General features: G+C 45.3%; 1 long non-coding RNA gene across 3 annotated transcripts in view; it reads left to right on the plus strand.

Annotated features, from left to right (window-relative positions):
- LOC146183966 (uncharacterized) overlaps positions 1–17,377 on the plus strand; it is a 129,536-nt gene that overhangs the window by 23,244 nt on the left and 88,915 nt on the right. Inside the window, exons 5-6 of one of the 3 annotated variants that reach the window (XR_014708529.1) lie at positions 5,088–5,173; positions 10,592–10,727. The exons of the other annotated variants lie outside the window; for them this stretch is intronic. This is a non-coding gene — a long non-coding RNA (uncharacterized LOC146183966). Of the gene's footprint in view, positions 1–5,087; positions 5,174–10,591; positions 10,728–17,377 lie in introns of those variants that run through there. 3 annotated transcript variants of the gene reach the window in all.

The raw sequence follows: 17,377 nt of genomic DNA on the forward strand, positions 1-17,377 counted from the left end.
TTCTTTCCTTCGACTTTTGCCAGTCCTCCTTCTCCTCTGTGCAACGCTGCTACGTGCATGCGTTTTCGAATGACTATTGGTCTGCTTCTTTGCGACGTCACACGGCCATTAAACTATCGCTTATGCCAGAAAAATCGAAATACGCTTACCTTTTAATTATCAGGAAAGAAAATTAGGATGTTTTTAGACAGAAACATTTTTTTCAAAGCTTTTTTTTCCTGCACTTCCGGTCTCGCGCGCGCACGCTCGCATCTTTGCCCTTTGCGCAGGCACCACGGCAATCGCGGCGCGGTCGCGAGCGGCGATCTCGTTTCAGTTCCTTGCAGTGTACTTGCGGGGCACTTTCCGCCTGTGAATGTTCTCGTTTCTTGTGTCGCCCATGCGAAATGAACTTCGAAGTCGGCTTACAGGTTTACAACATTAAGTCGGTGCTTTAAATGTCGGGCCCCAATCCACTGCGCCTTACGTAGTGCAGCAAAATTTCGGAGGCAACCGCTGCTCCATTCCTGTGTCCACTAAACCAAAATGCGCACCTCGGATCAAGTCAAGGCGACAACATACGCTGGTAAGTAATGTGTTCACTAGCTTGAACATGGCGCACAGATAAGCGACGGTTTCACAGATGCATCATTACTGTGGCGGCTATTAAAATCCTACCGTCTTAACCGTAAGACTTGATTGCGTGAAACTACTCACGGAGGTTGCATTTTGTCTCGTAGTAAGTTTGTAGGTTATAAACTTTTGCCTTATAGTAAATTAGCTAAGACAACTGTACCTTCCTGGCTTGGCCGTGCGCGATGCGCGAACCCATGGTATCATGTGCCGGCGTTGGCAGCTTTCGGCCCCCGATACTGGCGCAGATTGCGGGTTCGCATTGTACGCAGCAGCAGCGAATTAAGCACCCTTACCTAACTTACTGCGAGCAAATAAAAGTTACCGCAATATCAAAGCTTCGTGTGCAGTTTCACTACAAACTACTGAGCGGTTAGGCCGGTGAGATACAAGACGCCGCGGTAAACACGTATTAGCATTCGCATGCTGTATCTGCCCCTTGCAAGGTTTCACATGACGTGCAGTGATGAGGAGGCACCGAAGAAACAAAGAAAACAACTTTATTTCGAGAGAAGGCCTACAGAATTTCTCTAGATAAGTCCTAGGGCATATTTCATTATGTCCTGAGGGCAAACAATTGACGTTATTAAAAAAAAAAAAAAAAAACTTCTCTCCGCAGCGAAGCGTTGTGCTTTCTTAGTCGCTCAGCAGTATAAATTATCGCTAAGAACACAGTATTATATCGCCCACATAATAATAATAAGCGCAATTACACTGTTGTCTTGTAAACTGCGGACCTTAACGGATGCGGAACAGCGAGCCTGTGAAAAGAGAGATGTGACATGGTCACTTGTGAAGTCGGCTCACTTTAATTACTTCCATTTACTTCCAGCTTGACCTCAAGAAGCTGAACAACTCTGATCGGCATAATTATTCGCTATCTAGATTTACACACACCCTGAACCCACAGTTGCTCTGTCTTTCCTACTTTTTGTTTCAAGTGGCAGCTTTGATGCAATACTTGAAGGGCCTGCGTGCGGTCGCATACCATGTGGAGTTGCCGCGATAAGCAAACAGCAACATGCTTTGTGTGCACGTTTGCTTGGCCGCAGCCAGAAGCGAAACACAGAAACATGGGTACAAGACTGCACTCACTACGACAAAAAAAGTGATATGAAACTGCGCTCCAGTTATTGTTAGTCGCAGCAAACATATTGAAACAATTGTTTTGGCTCCAGCGGCCAATGCTGTGCCTCGCTGATGCCAGTCTGTTGAGCATTTGGGTTAAGTGTACTGACAGTTGTGCTGTGCAATTGAATAGTCATGATGAAGCACAAATCTGTGCCTGTGTGCAGCAATTACTTCTTTTGACGGTCTTTCATAGGCATCAGTCATAAGGTGGCGCTCTGAAGCTATGCTTGCTAAAGTCCCTTGATAATTTGAAAGTAGCGACACTCTCCTCCGCGCCACGCTTTCCTCCTCGATTCTCCTCGCGCGGCGGTGGCGAACGCTGCGCACGACATGCTTTTTCTCCTAGACGCCCGCCGGCCTGCCGCAGCAGTGAGTGAAGCGCGAGCTTTTGGGCTAGATCTGCGCTCCAGGAGTGCACAAAATTTTTGAAAAATTGCTAGAAAAGCATAGAGAATGCCGAAAGTAAAGTTCATGAATTGATTGGTTTTTTCTTAGAACTGTTTTAATGGAGAATACTGATAAACAAAGCTTTCAGGCGAGTTCTGTGCTACAGACACTTTTTAAGTCACATATTAAGGTTTTACTTTGTGCACCTAATCTAGTACTGCCTCTGACTTTGTGTTTGTTTTTTTTTAGAGCGTGAAATCTGTCACCGCAGTAAAACTTTGGAAAACGATCCAGGCTGGTGCTTTGAACTTCAAGATCGGAGAAGGCCAAAGCAGGACCTAGTCTATTTCGCTACTGTCAAGCTATCTCTCTAAGCATAGTATATGTCACGTGATCAACCATGAGATTGGATTATTGGTTAATTGTACATGTATTTTGATCAATTACTGGGCCAAATTAATTGATATTTAGTAAATTGCAATTAAAATCTAAATTTTAGCAGCAACATCGAACCGTATACCGTTGGAAAGCTTAGGCCAAGTGTAATGGCACTGTGCTAGTTAGCGATTCGCGATTTAGTTAATTTTGTATAAAACCAAATTTTGAGCTGTTCCTTGCCGCTTCGAGGCAAGGAACAGGTTTGCCACGGCAGTGAGTACGCGGCCACTCACTGACTTCACATGTGGTTAAAAGACAGCAGGGTACACTGGGAGAAGTGGTGGACCCTATTGCCGACACACTGAAGTTCTGGGGCAAGCATGCTGTGGCCTCATGTGCTATGTAAAAGAGCTGGATTTCATTGAACGCAACAATCAAATAAAAAAATTACAGGGTGCACATAGGTTTTCAACGTGCGGAAATGAGAAAGCATATAACTGCCAATTCATTAACTATCGCTATCCTATCTATCACTACATCTACTAATGCCAGAGACCTATCGTAACTGTCACTATCTGCAACGAACACTATCACCTCACTATCCGGGCCTATTACTATCATTTACTATTATTATTCGTAACAGCCACCATCATTACCTATCACTATTCATAACCATCACTATTTAATCTGATGCCATCCCATGACCCATTGATATACTTCAATTTTCATTGACTTACATTGTCTGTCATATCTCTATTATAATACCTGACGAGACAACTACACATTGACTTTTAATTCTTATAAATGGAGGTGGGAAAAGAGCAAGCCATAGAAATAACTGACTACTATCAGCGCGAGGTTCATGTCTCTGTCGAGGAGGCTACCTTTACTTCAGGACAGGTCGGTGAGAGAAAATTGATGGAACTGCGTTGGGCCTGTTTTTTTTTCGAGTTCGTGTAATATTGGCGGCTCAAACTGGTCTTTAGTGAAATGTAGCTAGAACATAGAGCGATGAGTTAATCACTCAGGCTAGGTGAAAAAAAAAATCTTGCGTACAATTGAACTGAGTAATATGTTACAGTGCTAAGAATTGTTGCTCGCAAAATGTTCCCCTGTTTTTACATCATAACTATAATCATTATTGATTGTTTAAGTTTCGTAAATACAGAAAATTGATGCAATGATTCCGGCTGATTTGAAATCGATGAAAAAACTTTTCTCGCCGTAAATGAATACGCGGAATCGCGGTTTTAGAGCTCCAGCTTGCAAAGCGAAGGTAACCTGCCAACGCCTAGTAGTCATGGTCAAAGTGAAGTGTGTGTGATCATGTGAACACCTCCTGTACATTGGCCGTATCCCTGATAAAACGAACGCATACTTTTTAACCCACGCGTGCTTCGAAGCATGGCAAGACACATTCAAGAATTGAAAAAAAAAAAAAAAAAAACATGCCGTACGACCTAACTAGTGCAGATTACCCGCAATACCTCGGGTTTACTTGCCAAAGAGTTTTTCAGGGCCAGCATTCATTGCTCCCGAGTAACTGATGCACACTACAAGTACAAGCTGGAAAGGCTAGCTCCTCTACAAGCCCGAATTTTGATTTTTAGTGAAGGAGGCCAGGGATCCTAGCACAATCGCGACAAATGCAATCGAGAGATTGTAATTTTCCAGTTATCTCTGACAGCAAAAAGCAGATTATAGCGCCCTATTTCTGACTGTACAGAAGTCGAAGCGTGGTAAATGATGGAGCCTTGGAGCCTCGCAGAATATTCAGCATGCTGCAAAGGACAATCTTATTTTTATACAATGAACATGTTGCCGGCGCAAAAATATTGAGGAGCAAGCAGGAATAAAAAACGCAGCGTCAGGTGACGCGTTATTACGGGGAGTGAGAAAGGCACATTTCGTCGCAAACAACTCTGTTCTTCTAGGAATGAACGTCTTTCGACTAATCTTGTGAATCAGTTGACTCGTGCGCAAGCCGTCACGCTTGCCTTGAGATATCATGATTACCGCATAACCATCTTCAGGCCGCTTGCTGCAGTTGTACGCGCAACAGCACAGCATAGAGCTTGCATGCTGCAATAAAAGCACAGCGCGCAATATTCGCTCGCCGAGACTAGGAGAAAAATGGCGCGAAGGAAAAAAAAAACACAAGGAAAACGCCGGACGCGCGTCGGTTGCCAAGGGCAACGGCAGGGAGACCAATCGTCGCTCAGGAAATCGGGCGGAGAGCCGGCCTTCAGCGAAGGGGCGCGCAAGGAGCGAGGAGGAGGCGAGGAGGTAGCACGGCGGCGGCAAAGTTCAATCGTTGGCGTAACTTTCAAAGTATCAAGGGGCTTTAATGCTTGCAGCTGTGTCTCTGTGTGAAGAGCCCTGAGACCGTTTCTCCGCATCCTGGAGGCGCCTCTGGACGTACGCTGCGCGAAATAGCCATCGTGATTACAACAGTTCACTTAGTTTTTTGTGTAATAATATAAGTAAAAGGAAGTTTTAACTTACAAAAAGTATGCTCCATTTTCACTGAAGCGGCACTGAAATGTCATTTTCTTGATTTTGCCATTTTCACTTTCCAGCCGTCCTCTCCTTTCTTTTTCTGTGCCTGGAGCTTAGAAGAATTTTCATTGAAGTGAATAACAGCCAGATGTGACCTAAAAAGAAGGTAAATATGAATGAATTTCTCATACTTTGGAAAAAAATGTGTTTCTTGTTGCCTACTAGCAAAATTATGCTAAGTAGAGGCTACTATAAGAAACCATTATGCATTATATTCACATCACTGCAGCAGAGATTGCTTCTGTTTTAGCTTCTATATCCAGCGCCTTTATATCAAATTAAAAATGTGATGCAACGATCTTCAAGCAGCAAAATGAATGTATGACATGGGCTATACAACTTCATATCGTGGATCACCCGTGTTCTGCCTTCTGTGGTATTCTAGCGATCATCATTAGTCCAAGTGATCAGGTGAACCTTGAGCATTCTTTCAGTTTCAATACATTAGCTTCGGGACATTCGAGATGGTTCTAGAGGGGTCGGAAACTTGCGCTGATAACTTCCAGTTCTTTAAAAACTACCTTTGTCTTGGGACTGCACTAAGATGAGGAGCACAAAAGAGAGACAAGGTGTTTTTCCAGCCAGCCCTCCATGCTCGCCCTCAACTTTGTGTCATTGCAGTGTCTCAGCTCATGTCATTTCTGTCTGTATGTATTCCTGGTGCACTGTTCTTTATCTCATCCCATCTGCCTATTCTTATATAACAGCAATGACTTTCAATGAGGACCCTTGGTGGCCTGTGCAGTACGTCTATAGCCTCCTGTCTCACTTTTTCCATGGAAGGGGATTACAGAATGGCTAGTGCTACCATTCTACCAAATATGTTTTTACCATATTATATGAAGCATCCTTGAATGTCAGAAGTGTGCACTGCTGTCTCCTCCAAATGTATGATAACTACCTTTGACATGGAAGTGTTCCAAGTTTCGAAAAGAAAGACACAAGATAAGTTCAGCTAATTTTACAGCAGTGTATTTACTATCAGGATGGAAGGATTGTGGCAGCTGGCTCATAAGGTGCATTGAGTGCCTACTTTATGCAGAAGTTGGGATTGAGTTACATGGAGGGCACTTTTTTTGGCAGTTGTCAGGGTCGACTCCTGTGAATCGCAATTGTAGGGTCTCATTTTACCTGGCCTGATAACATGAGAGCTCCAGATCAAGCACTGCACTAAGGAGACTGAAGTCAAGCCCAACTTCCATAAAAAGAAGGTGCCAAATGTGTCAAGTAACACAGCAGCTTCCCCCTCCTCACATTAAAAAAAAAAAAACCTTTGAACTTTTTTTCTCTTAACCTCAGCACTAGACCATGAGAATGACTGTTTTGAGGTGCTTGAAATTGGTCACAAAGCAATTTTTCAGCCCTCCAGGGCTATTCCATAGCACGAACTAAAAGCAGTCTGCTTAGTTGCAAGTTCCAATGGGCTGCTTAGCAAGTTGAAGAATCAAAAGGAGCAAAAGGAAATGGAGCAAATGATTAGAACTTCTGGTTTTCTTTTTCGCACTGTGTTCAATTTCCTATGGTCTCTGTTCCTTTTATAATGACAATATTATGTACATACATTAAAAGCTTCATGCAAGGACTTATTGTTTGCACATGCCATGCAGAAAAGTTGGACTACATAGTCACACTGGAGGGAAAAATAATGTCTTAGTCTTCTCTTTCATTCAACAAACCTTACTTGCATCCCACCATTCGAGTATGCCATTGATTTGGGAGCAAACTTGATGACAAAGTTGTGAAAAGATTCAAGGGAAGATGTTTGGGCTGTGGGAGACAGTTGTCGAGTGTCAATCAGAAACTGGGAGTTCTTCAGAATGGAGTTCAGCTTCTTGAAAGCACATGAATCTGTTAAAAATATATACATAAAAAAATATATATAAATATTTGGCTGATGAGTTGCAGTGTTGGTGTGTGTTCTAGTCAATCGTAGATGCTGAACCTGCTTACAGCTGCTGCATTGCAGCTGAAAACAGTTTTAGCATCATATTCTCAAAAACACCCCAGGTCTTGTCCTACAGTAGAATCTCGATGATACGAATTGCAAGGGAGCACGCAAAATATTCGTATCATCCCGAATTCGTATGATTCAAAACAAGTCAACACCCACATGGGAATGAATTGAAAATGAACCAAAGTTTATTATGGCGAACTACTTGCGGCCGAAAAAGTCCGTAATGCTTGTCTGCACTTTTTTGCTGTTGAAATCGCGGACAAGCTCCACCTGAAAGGCATAAAACCGTGCCGCGGTTTCGTCGCTCACGCTGCTGGCACTTACGGTGCGGCGCAGAACGTCCAAAGCTTGAAGAGTATCTGCCTTTGACGGTGGCTGATCACACTCGTCATCAGCGTCACCATCGCTGTCAGGCTCACTTTCGCAATCATTCGCTTCATTGACCAAGTCTTCAATAGACCTCAGCCCGCGACATTGTCGTCCGCGGTAACGAAGTCCCGAACCGAAGCTTCAGTTTCCAGATTGTCCCAGCCATCAATCGTGAGGTCTTCGTCTGGCTCTTGACAATCTCCTGCCGAAGCCGCAGCAATTCCGATGGCAAATCCGCACTTTCTAAAACAGTTCGAGATTGTGTCTGAAGTTACACCATCCCACGACATGGCTAGAAAGTGCAAAGCATCTAAGAGACTGATCCGCAAGTTTGCTTCTTTACGGTCAATTTTTGCCAGCAGACGCCTCACTAGAAGTCCTTTGAAATGATGTTTCACATTTCTAATTATCCCAGCGTCCAGTGGCTGAAGATGGCTGGTAGTGTTCGCCGGCAGGAACCTGACTTTCACGTTATTGAATGTCATTTCCTTTGGGTGGGCAGAGCACTGGTCCACGAAAAGCAAACTTTTCCGGTTTCTTGATGCCATTTTCCGATCAAGGCTTGTCAAGACCTCGCGGAAAAAATCTCCAGTCATCCACGTCTATTGGTTGCCTTTGTAAAAGACAGGCAAACGCTCCGCCGATCGGAAACACCTCGGTTTCTTCGACTTACCGATGACGGTAAGCTGGAGTTTCTCTGATCCATCCGAGTTGCAGCAAAAGAGTACTGTTACTCTCTCCTTGCTTTTCTGGCCGCCCTGGCATGCCTGGCCTTTTACGCACAAACTTCTTTCTAGTTGAAGGTTGAAAAAGAGGCCCGCCTCGTCGGCATTAAATATGTCACGTGGCGCGTACTCCGAAATCAGCGCCGGCAGCGTGTTCAGCCACTCATCTACAGCTGACTGATCCACTTTCTTGCCTTCACCTGAGACGACCCGGCAGACAAGTCCGTGCCGCTCCTTAAACCGGTGCAGCCATCCCCCAGACGCTTGGAAATTTTCAATTCCAAGCGAAAGCACGACGGTGTCGGCTTTTTCATGTATCACCTTGCTGTCCACGTTGACGCCGGCCGCTGTCACTTCGCGGAACCAAGTCAGCAGAACCTCTTCCTGCTTGACATGGGTCGCTGTTTTAGCCTGCTTCACGTTCGCACCGAAGTGCTGCACATTCTTCAAGATGACATCTCGCTACCCAACAATGGTGCAGAGTGTTGACGGTGCCAACCCTAGCTCTTTTGCTAAGTCGACACTCTTCTTCTTTTCGTCGACCCTCTTCAGCACTTCAAGCTTTTCCTTAAAAGAAAGGGCTTTACGCTTCCACGACATTTCGGCAGCAGCGAACGCTTGCGTCTTTCTAACGTTTGGGCAGTTCACGTCACTGCGAACGACAGAAAGAAGCGGCGAATGGAGAACCGGAGAACTACTGTAGCGGCAGCCAGCGTCACAGTCCTCCTGGGAACAGCCGGCGAGACAACTTTTCGATAGACCAATGAGCTGCCAGCGAATGAGTGACGTACACGACTGGGCACGTGCTTCGCCTTGGCCGTCCTTGTCTAGTGCTCGTCGGTTTGCTACGAAAGGGAGGGGGGAGTAGGGTGGCTAGTGGGGTGAGAGGCGTTGGAGAGGAGAGGCAGCGGCCGCGGTGGGTACCCTCTCCCCCTGTGAGCTCTTGTGCTGAGCTGCTCGGTGGCTTTGTGCGTTTGTACAACGTTCGTTCCTATCATTCGCGGCGGGGGAAGGGGGGGGGGGGAGTTGGCGGCGGCCGCGTCGGTTATGTTACCCTCTTGAGGCCAGCCGCGCCGGCCCGCTCGCATGCACGACTGGTTTGCACGTTCGTATCAACCGCAGCAGGTTCAGAAACTCTTCGTATCACCCCGAATCTTAACGTATTCTATACAATGTAGTCCGTTCAAAGCATTCTTAAAATTCGTATCATCCCGAAATTTGTACCAGCCGTAATCGTATCATCGAGATTCTACTGTACTATATTACGGTGAAAAGAAATCTAAGAGATGTTGTCGAGCAAACATGCTACACTTTGTCTTCTTTAAAATTGTCAGTATAGGACAGTATGGAAAATCCCATTGTTTTTGTGTTCCATACTAGCATGTATAACCAAGCTGCCTCAGTATTAAAATATCTTGCAGTCTCAGCACTCACATTTACATTATTTTGTTTCTTCACTTCATTAGGGGTTTCTTTCTCAGCTATGTCATATGTGAACTTCCTGTTATGTGCGAATGTATACAAAGTTTTTTCTGTGAAGTTCTATTTGCATTACCTATCTCTTAAATTTATCATTGGTTGACAAATGCCACAAGTGTGAGCCGTGCACCTTTCAAACAACATCAAAGTGAAAACTTTACAAAAAAAAACTATACAAAACAGATTACCTCTGCTCATCCATTGCCTGTTTGCAAGGAGCTAATGCAGGCATTTGATGTATGGTCTATCATGGCCATCACGCTTATCGCATATGTGGTTCAACAGGCTGCTACATGCTGATGATCAGGTCACCATTACCCTGGCCAAGGGCAGCAACATAGACTTGTGATTGTCTGGATCCATGGTTCTATTGCTTCACAGCCCTTTGACCTGCTCACAGCTTCCAACTTCTTAAATGCAGTATAGAATATTGTTATTACCATGTATTCGCCCTAATTATTAAAGCAAGCAACTGCATGCATCTTTAGTAATGCACCAAGGATCAAAGTAGTGCTGTATGGGCGATTTGCTGCTCTTGCAATATGTCCAGATAGCTGGGTGGTGGTCTGTAGATAGATGAAATTAAAAACTCATTACATAATAATATATGTCAGCAAATGTACCTCTTCACCATTGGTTTGCAACGATAAAACATTTTGTAATTCAATTGTTTGTATTATATAATGATTAATTTGATTCTTTTTATGTATAGCCATGCAAGCAGCACTTGCCAAGGGCACTCTTGGTGAGGCTGAAAATAATTTCTCCTAATAATATGCAGAAATTGTCGCCTTTTGTTAAAGACTGCACTGAGACTCGTTAAGTTTAGGCCAGGCCCCATGCTCGCACTATTGGGCACTGCAGCTGACTTCACACAGTTAATATGAATTGCAGCTTGCCAATTTTCATATCGCAGCATTGCCTTACCTCTCCTATTCTTACCTTTTCCCATTGTAGAATATGGTCAGTCTGAATGATAACAACGTTGTACGTGCAGTACTTGGCGCTGTAGCCCGGGGAGTCGCAACGCCCATCTCCTGCGAGGTCCACTTCCATTCCATCCAGCTGGCTGATGATCGGCACCCGCTGTTCCTGGAAAAGCTGGGACAAAAATAAATGTGCATTTGTGAGCCACTTGTAACATTGTAACACTCGATCGTTGCACTACTGCATGCGCGCGCTGTTTTTTCTTTTTTTATTACGCAAGCTTGCCATAAGGCACATTATAAGAACCCGTGCAAATTATTTTCCGTTAGGAACCGGAGAAGGCTCTTGCTCTTATTGCTGTCGGTGAGCCATTTGGAGAAGTCCTCTTCCCTTGTTATGGTTAATCCCCCCCCCCTTTCCGCAGGAAAAATCTAGTTGTGTATAACTCCTGTCTATGCTCCTGTCAAAACCAACTCTTACACTTCCGATCGGCAGCTGATCGCTTAGGGATAAAGAGGCACAACTTTGAGCGACTAAGCCAGTTCACGCGAGTGATAACGTTTCATTCGCGACCCCCCCCCCCTCCCCCTCCTGCTGAAGGGTAAAGCCTCTTGGCACTTTTTTTTTCTGTTTCCATCTCTTCATTCCTGACTTTCTTCTCTTTCTTCTTAACGCCCATCTCGGTTTTCACATGTTTCTAATTCCTGGCCGCCTCGGTTGGTAAACTTGGACGCGGCTCCATCCGCGCGACATTTCAGGGTGCGCTCTGTACAAACACCACACGGCGTTAAAAAAAAAAAGGAAAAAAAAGCTACAGGGCGGGAGTCATGCTGCGATAATAATCGGGCACCGAACAGAGTTTGTTTACTTCCTGTCGGCGCGCGTGTTCGCCGTTGCAGTCAGCTGACGCCGAACCGCGGCTGACAAACTACACCACAGCGCAAAACTACGCAGTCCCCTTCTCCTCATCCCCTTCCTTTTTTTTTTTTCTTTACAATCGATCGTTATTTTTCACGAAGGGGCATCATATAGTCAAAAGCAAGAGGAACCTAAACACGGAGGTTTCAATGTTCGGGCAAGGTGCACGAGAGAGTTTCCCTCCGCAACGCCCGGAAGACCGCTCTCTGCGATCTCGATTTTGAATTTCTAGTCTTTCGCTAACATCTCATGCCCTTGCTGCGGTACGAATATTATGGACCCCGAGCTTGAAAAGCGACTTCGGCGAATGAGTACCGAGATGGGACTCGACCCCCACAAGTACCCGCCGTTCAAGAATCCGCTGCTGAACCCCGACGATGATAGTATATGGCTTATATGGGTGCATTGGTGCGTGGGGTCGACTAGCATAACATTAAAAAAAAAAAAAGAATCCCATCGTAAGCTCGCCACTGGTTTATTTTGAGCAGTGTAGTTCACAGTGATCATGACAAATCTTGCTATATGCATGCCACAACGCCGAGCAAGATCGCCTGAGTTAAAAAAAAAACAATCCACTCTGTACTGTGATAACGCGTCTAAAGCTAATATTATCACAATCTTTTCATTTTACACTTACCGGCAGGGTTGGAAGAAACAGCGTTGGTACCGCTCCTTCACGCAGACTCAGTCTTGTTGGGATCCCCAAATCGCGAACCACATATCCGGGTAAAGCAAACGTAAATAAACACTGTCTTCACCGATACTGGCTATCCGATGATCTGTAGCCACTGTTTCCGGAGGTTGGCGTTTTGAAGCACTTGATGCAGAATGTTTTTCCTGCCGTCACTAGCAATACCTTCGCAGCCAGGGACTGCACACTGTAACAACCTCCCGCTCATGTCCCGTCAACAACAAGATTTCAGCGCTTCGATAACTGCCTTCGCGAACTCAAGAGAGTGACCAGTCTAGCCCAGAACTGTTCTGCACCCGTCGCGCACACGACGTAACACAAAATCGAAGGTGAGGTCAACGCCAGGGATGTATAGCGTGGCAACAAAACTTGCGGGTTGTGCCGAAGGGCGATGACGATGAAGCAGACGACAAGAGGCCCCCGGCGGCGCGTCGGCAAGCAAGCGCGACAAAACGGAAGTTGCGGCGTGTGGTGCTAAGCAAAAAAAGTAAAAGCACAGATGCGTCAGTTGTGACGTGTCAGTGGGCGAGGCCTTGGAGGAGGGCCAGCCTTTGCGCGCGCTAAAAAGTTGAAAAGAGGAGGAAAGCCGCGAAGGCGCAGATATTCAAAATTTGATTGCAAATAACTCTGCTTCCAAATGCCGCATTTAAAAAATTTTTGCGGGAAGGTTATCTTATATCGACATTCTTTCACATACTAGGCATAGGGAAACTGTATCGCTAAGGCTGTTTTGGGCCCCTTTAAGTTCTTATTCAATGAATTTCTGTCGCTTAAGTTGCAGGTACAGGGAGCTAAAATATGATTTCTAGTTCTCTACACTTGTCGGTAATATTTTTCTTAGAGTGAAGGTGTTTGGAGAAGCACGAAGCTCATCAAGAGTCGTCATATGAATTCACTTCGTCATTTATATTGTTGTCCTCATTTCATGTGCTAGCAATATGCCTGGGAGTTGAACAGTGTTGACTATTAGCTTTTCTTAAATATTGCACTTTCTCGTCTTCATTTAACTTAATCAGTTACTACAGCCGCCCACCGTAGCCGCGCGCTGTTGAGGCCACGAAGAAGGGAGCCAATCAGCTCTTAGCCGAGTGATTCCAGCAGTAATCGGCTGTAGAAGTGCTTGGCTTCTCTCCAGGCATAAGCCAAACTATTTCTATGCACTAACGAAGCTTACGCTTCAGTATATTCACATGTGCGAACCGGTTTCGAAGGCAGTGTCACTTGGCGCAGTGTAGGCACGCTGCATTTTGCCTACACCCCATGTCACTGCTGATCACAGCACCACTTTTGTTTACAAACATGATGCTTGTCTATACCCCACGGAAGTCTATTTCCTTATAGAATTGGATATCTTAATTCGTGTATCCTTTTAAATTCACGAACGGCTAGCTTTTTTTCAAAGTTCGTGGCAGAAGTGGGAGGCAAGTTCATTACGTGTGCAAATATGGTACGTGTATGTGAGGCCAGACAAAATATTGCCGCACAAAAATAGCGGCATCGGCGCTGTGCTCGCTGTTTGCTCACATGAAGAAAAATGTGCATTTGTTTGCTATCACCCATTATCCTCCTGATATATAAAACATCCGGTATTTTTGTTAGTGCTTATTATTGCTAGAATTTCTTGCTTACGTTCTGAATTGGCAATTTACAAATTCCCATTCACTAGCAGTGTTCCACTGACCTATTACTTTATTTGAGCAGCTAGAACATGGGAACCTTGACATAACGAAATCTTGCTGCGCATCATCTTGGCACAGTGCCAAGGAATGAGTGGTGGAATGCGACGGTGACGCGCGACACTAAGGGATGTGCTGATGAATGCATTTTCTTTTTTCTTCAATTCTCAGTTAAAAAAGTGGGGGACAGGTTCATTATGCGAGAAGGTTGTTACGCGAGATATTAAGGTAAATTTACCATAATGAAAATGGTTCTTGTCAGTTTTTTCGAGGCCATTCGTTTGAACGTTTTTCCCGGTTCCATAAAGTTCGAATTCGCGAGCTTTTTCTGTATTCGCTTGCATACGAGCGGTTCGGTTCGGGGGGAAGCAGCAAAAGTGCAGTGACTGTAAGCTATCACGATAGCTCCTCCACATGTCATTTAAGTAAGGGGGCGAAGCATCCTGAAACAATTAAGGAAGCGAACTCCAGCTCGTCATTCCTTCTGCGAACCAGATCTATTGCTAAATCTCTTCCCTTAGGGTAACGCAAGATACGGACTAAACTCTGCGAGAGCCAAATAAAAGGAGTTGTGCATACTTCATGCCTATACTTGCTAATATACACTTTTATGCAATGAAAGCCTCCCTTTTAAATGCCTTTGTACCTCATTCAGAAGTTATTCTTTTAAGGGGGGACCTGGGTCTTTGCAGCCAAAAATCAGTCAGAAAATTGGATTTTCAATCTCCTCGTTTTCGCGATTCTGAGATCTTTCCGCAGCTATCTCCGAAGTTTCTTTGAAAAATATCGCCTAACTTGCGTGTTACAGCGTTCCCAAAGATGAGAATCTGTGTGTGTGGCCCTTAAACTGAGGTCAAATCACGCCGAATTTCGATCTCCCGCAGTTCGAGAAATACGCGGTCCGTGGGCATAATCTTGGTATCGTTCAAAAGATCGCGATTCAGGCCATTCCTATATCTCGGCTGGTGACCATGAGTGAGCCCATCGAAGTGGAAAACAAAGGAACAAAATTGCGTGAAACACGCCCTGCTATTGGACTCCCACCACACGTGAGCAAAATGGCGAGCTTTAGTTGGCTGGCGGTGTCGACTGCTCGCGGTCCGTCGCCATTTTGAAAGGTCTCTCCTGTAGGCCTAGTCGGCCTAGCGCCGTTCCCTCATCGTAACCACAACGCGAAATGCGCAGTATTGAGATTCACGCTTCGTTATTAGCCTATAGCATACCTGCAAACTCTTCCAAATTTTTCGTAAAATGTACGAATTTTGACCAGTCTTGATTTTACGGATCATGTGGGAAATTTTACGAAAAATGTTTTATTTTCGGAAAAAAAAAAGTGCGGACATCTATTAACATCATAGCCTCCGAGATAACACCACACGCGCGGAAGGGTAATCTCAGAGGCCATGTTAACACTATTATGGTACCTTTGGCGGCCACGAGAGGGCAACACATATTTGTGATATCATCATCAGCAGCTGCAAACGTTGTAGTGACTTCTATCGTCTACTCGGGGGAACACGAATTCATATCCAAAACTCGATACCGCCTCCGCCAGGCTAGTGGCTGTTCCTTTGTTCACGTGTTTGGACAACTTTGGTGTTGGCCTCTGTTTTTGAGTGATCTGCGGCCGCGTCCGACTCAGTGTGACTGAAGTTTTAGTAGTAGCGGTTTCGCAGTGCAATGGCGGGCTCAAAGCCGCGACATTACTTCCAAGTATTTTTGAAGTCGTACGCGGCAGAATGTACGTGCTTCGTGCCATCTAAGAAAGGAGAGAAGTTCGGATTTTGCCCATTCTTGAAGTCGTACGCGGCAGAATGTACGTGCTTCGTGCCATCTAAGAAAGGAGAGAAGTTTGGATTTTGCCCTACGTGTGCCTGTGATGTTAACATTTCACATGGTGGCAAGTCCAACATAAAGATCCACATTACTTCGAAAAAGCACCAAGGATACGTGCGAGCCGCGGACAGCCAGCCGAGACTGAGAAGTTTTGTTCGCAGTGACAGCGACCTCGGTGTGATTCGTGCACAATGTCATTTCACGGCGTTTTTAGTTGAACACAACATACCGCTCAGTGTCGGTGATCACGCTGGACCACTTTTCCGGAAAATGTTCCCCAAGTACCCCCTTATATAAGTGTGAGGAAGCCAAACGCTACGCCTGTGGACGGACGAAGACGATGGCAATTGTTCGTGAAATGGCCGCGAACGCAGACTCCTTTGCTGGATGCCCTAAAAAAGCAGGTATTTTCGATTGCTGTGGACGGAAGTAACAATAGGGATACGCAGCTTTACCCTATTGTTGCGACATACTTCGTTAAAGAGACCAGTAGAGTTGAAAGTCGCCTCCTTTGCCTCGGTACAATCCAAGGGGAAGCGACGGGTCAGGAAATTGGAAATCTGATTCTGGATGAAATGAAGTCCCGAAGTTTGCCTCTTGAAAACCTGTTGGCATTGGAAAACCTGTTGGCAAGGGTGTCGCTAAAGATAAATGTTTGGAAAGTAAAAAAAAACAACAAAAACAGCCCCCCCCCCCCCCCCCCCCCCTGGTCGCGGAGGTTTTGCGAATTTTGAAATCTTCAGGTTGGCCGGTGCGCTAAAGAAAAGTAGCGAGAGGAGATAAACGCACCGGGGATGCTGCATCGCCGCATCTGGTTACGTGCAATCAATGACGACGCTCCGCGTCGAGTCCGCGATGGCCTGATAACAGCGTAGCATAGCCTGTTGTGCTCAGTGCGATAGCGAGGAGCGGCACGATCTGCCGCGTACCGAATCGTGAGGGTGCAGATAAGAAAGTGCAGTTTTCAACGCCGGGATAGATCGCCTTGAGGTAGTGCCGCGACCAGCCGCAGCGGCAGTCGCGAAGCAGCGTCCCGCGACATGCAGAACATAGAGAAGATTGCGCGGAATCCCAAATCTTGTTGAAATAAACTTTCTTCTGAATGCTAAGCGGTGCGAGATGAGCAACGGTCGCTTATCACTAGTTGCAGGCCGACTGCATTTACTGCATGAACGTGAGAATGGCGATCGCGTGCCACAACTTGGCACCAACTTTTGCGGAGGTCACGATGCAAACGCACTCGTCTTGGTGGTGGCCTCCGGACCATGCATTCCATTTGCCGGAAATTTCATTCCTTGAGGGCGAATTATATCGATGGTAAATGATGCATTGACATCAGAAGCTAGTCAGAACCCACTTTAATGAGTTACTGTTAGCTTTGGTGCTTCAAAAATTTATCAACACGTTTTTCCTCAATTTCTTAAAATCAAAATATTGAGGACGGTACATGTTTGGAGGTGCGATATCTCTGGTTCTACTTATGATATTGCTATAATTCCTTTGCACCAGAAAGGTAAGCTCATGTACAGTGCAAAAATATAAATGAATTTGTAGTATTTAATGAGGAAAGTTTTTAAAAATTGCATGTTTTCTGGAGTGTCAAGGTGGCTTTTTGGTTTCTGAACTTTGACAAGCTGTAACTTTGGTTAAAATGGAACCAGGACATTCAATCTTTATTTTTGCATTCTCTGCGTGTTCTAAATTGATTTGATACGTCAGTGTTTATCATAACTCC

This window comes from Amblyomma maculatum, chromosome 7 (assembly GCF_055883805.1).
Source record: "Amblyomma maculatum isolate TAMU_Amacu chromosome 7, ASM5588380v1, whole genome shotgun sequence".
Taxonomy (NCBI): Eukaryota; Metazoa; Arthropoda; class Arachnida; order Ixodida; family Ixodidae; genus Amblyomma; species Amblyomma maculatum.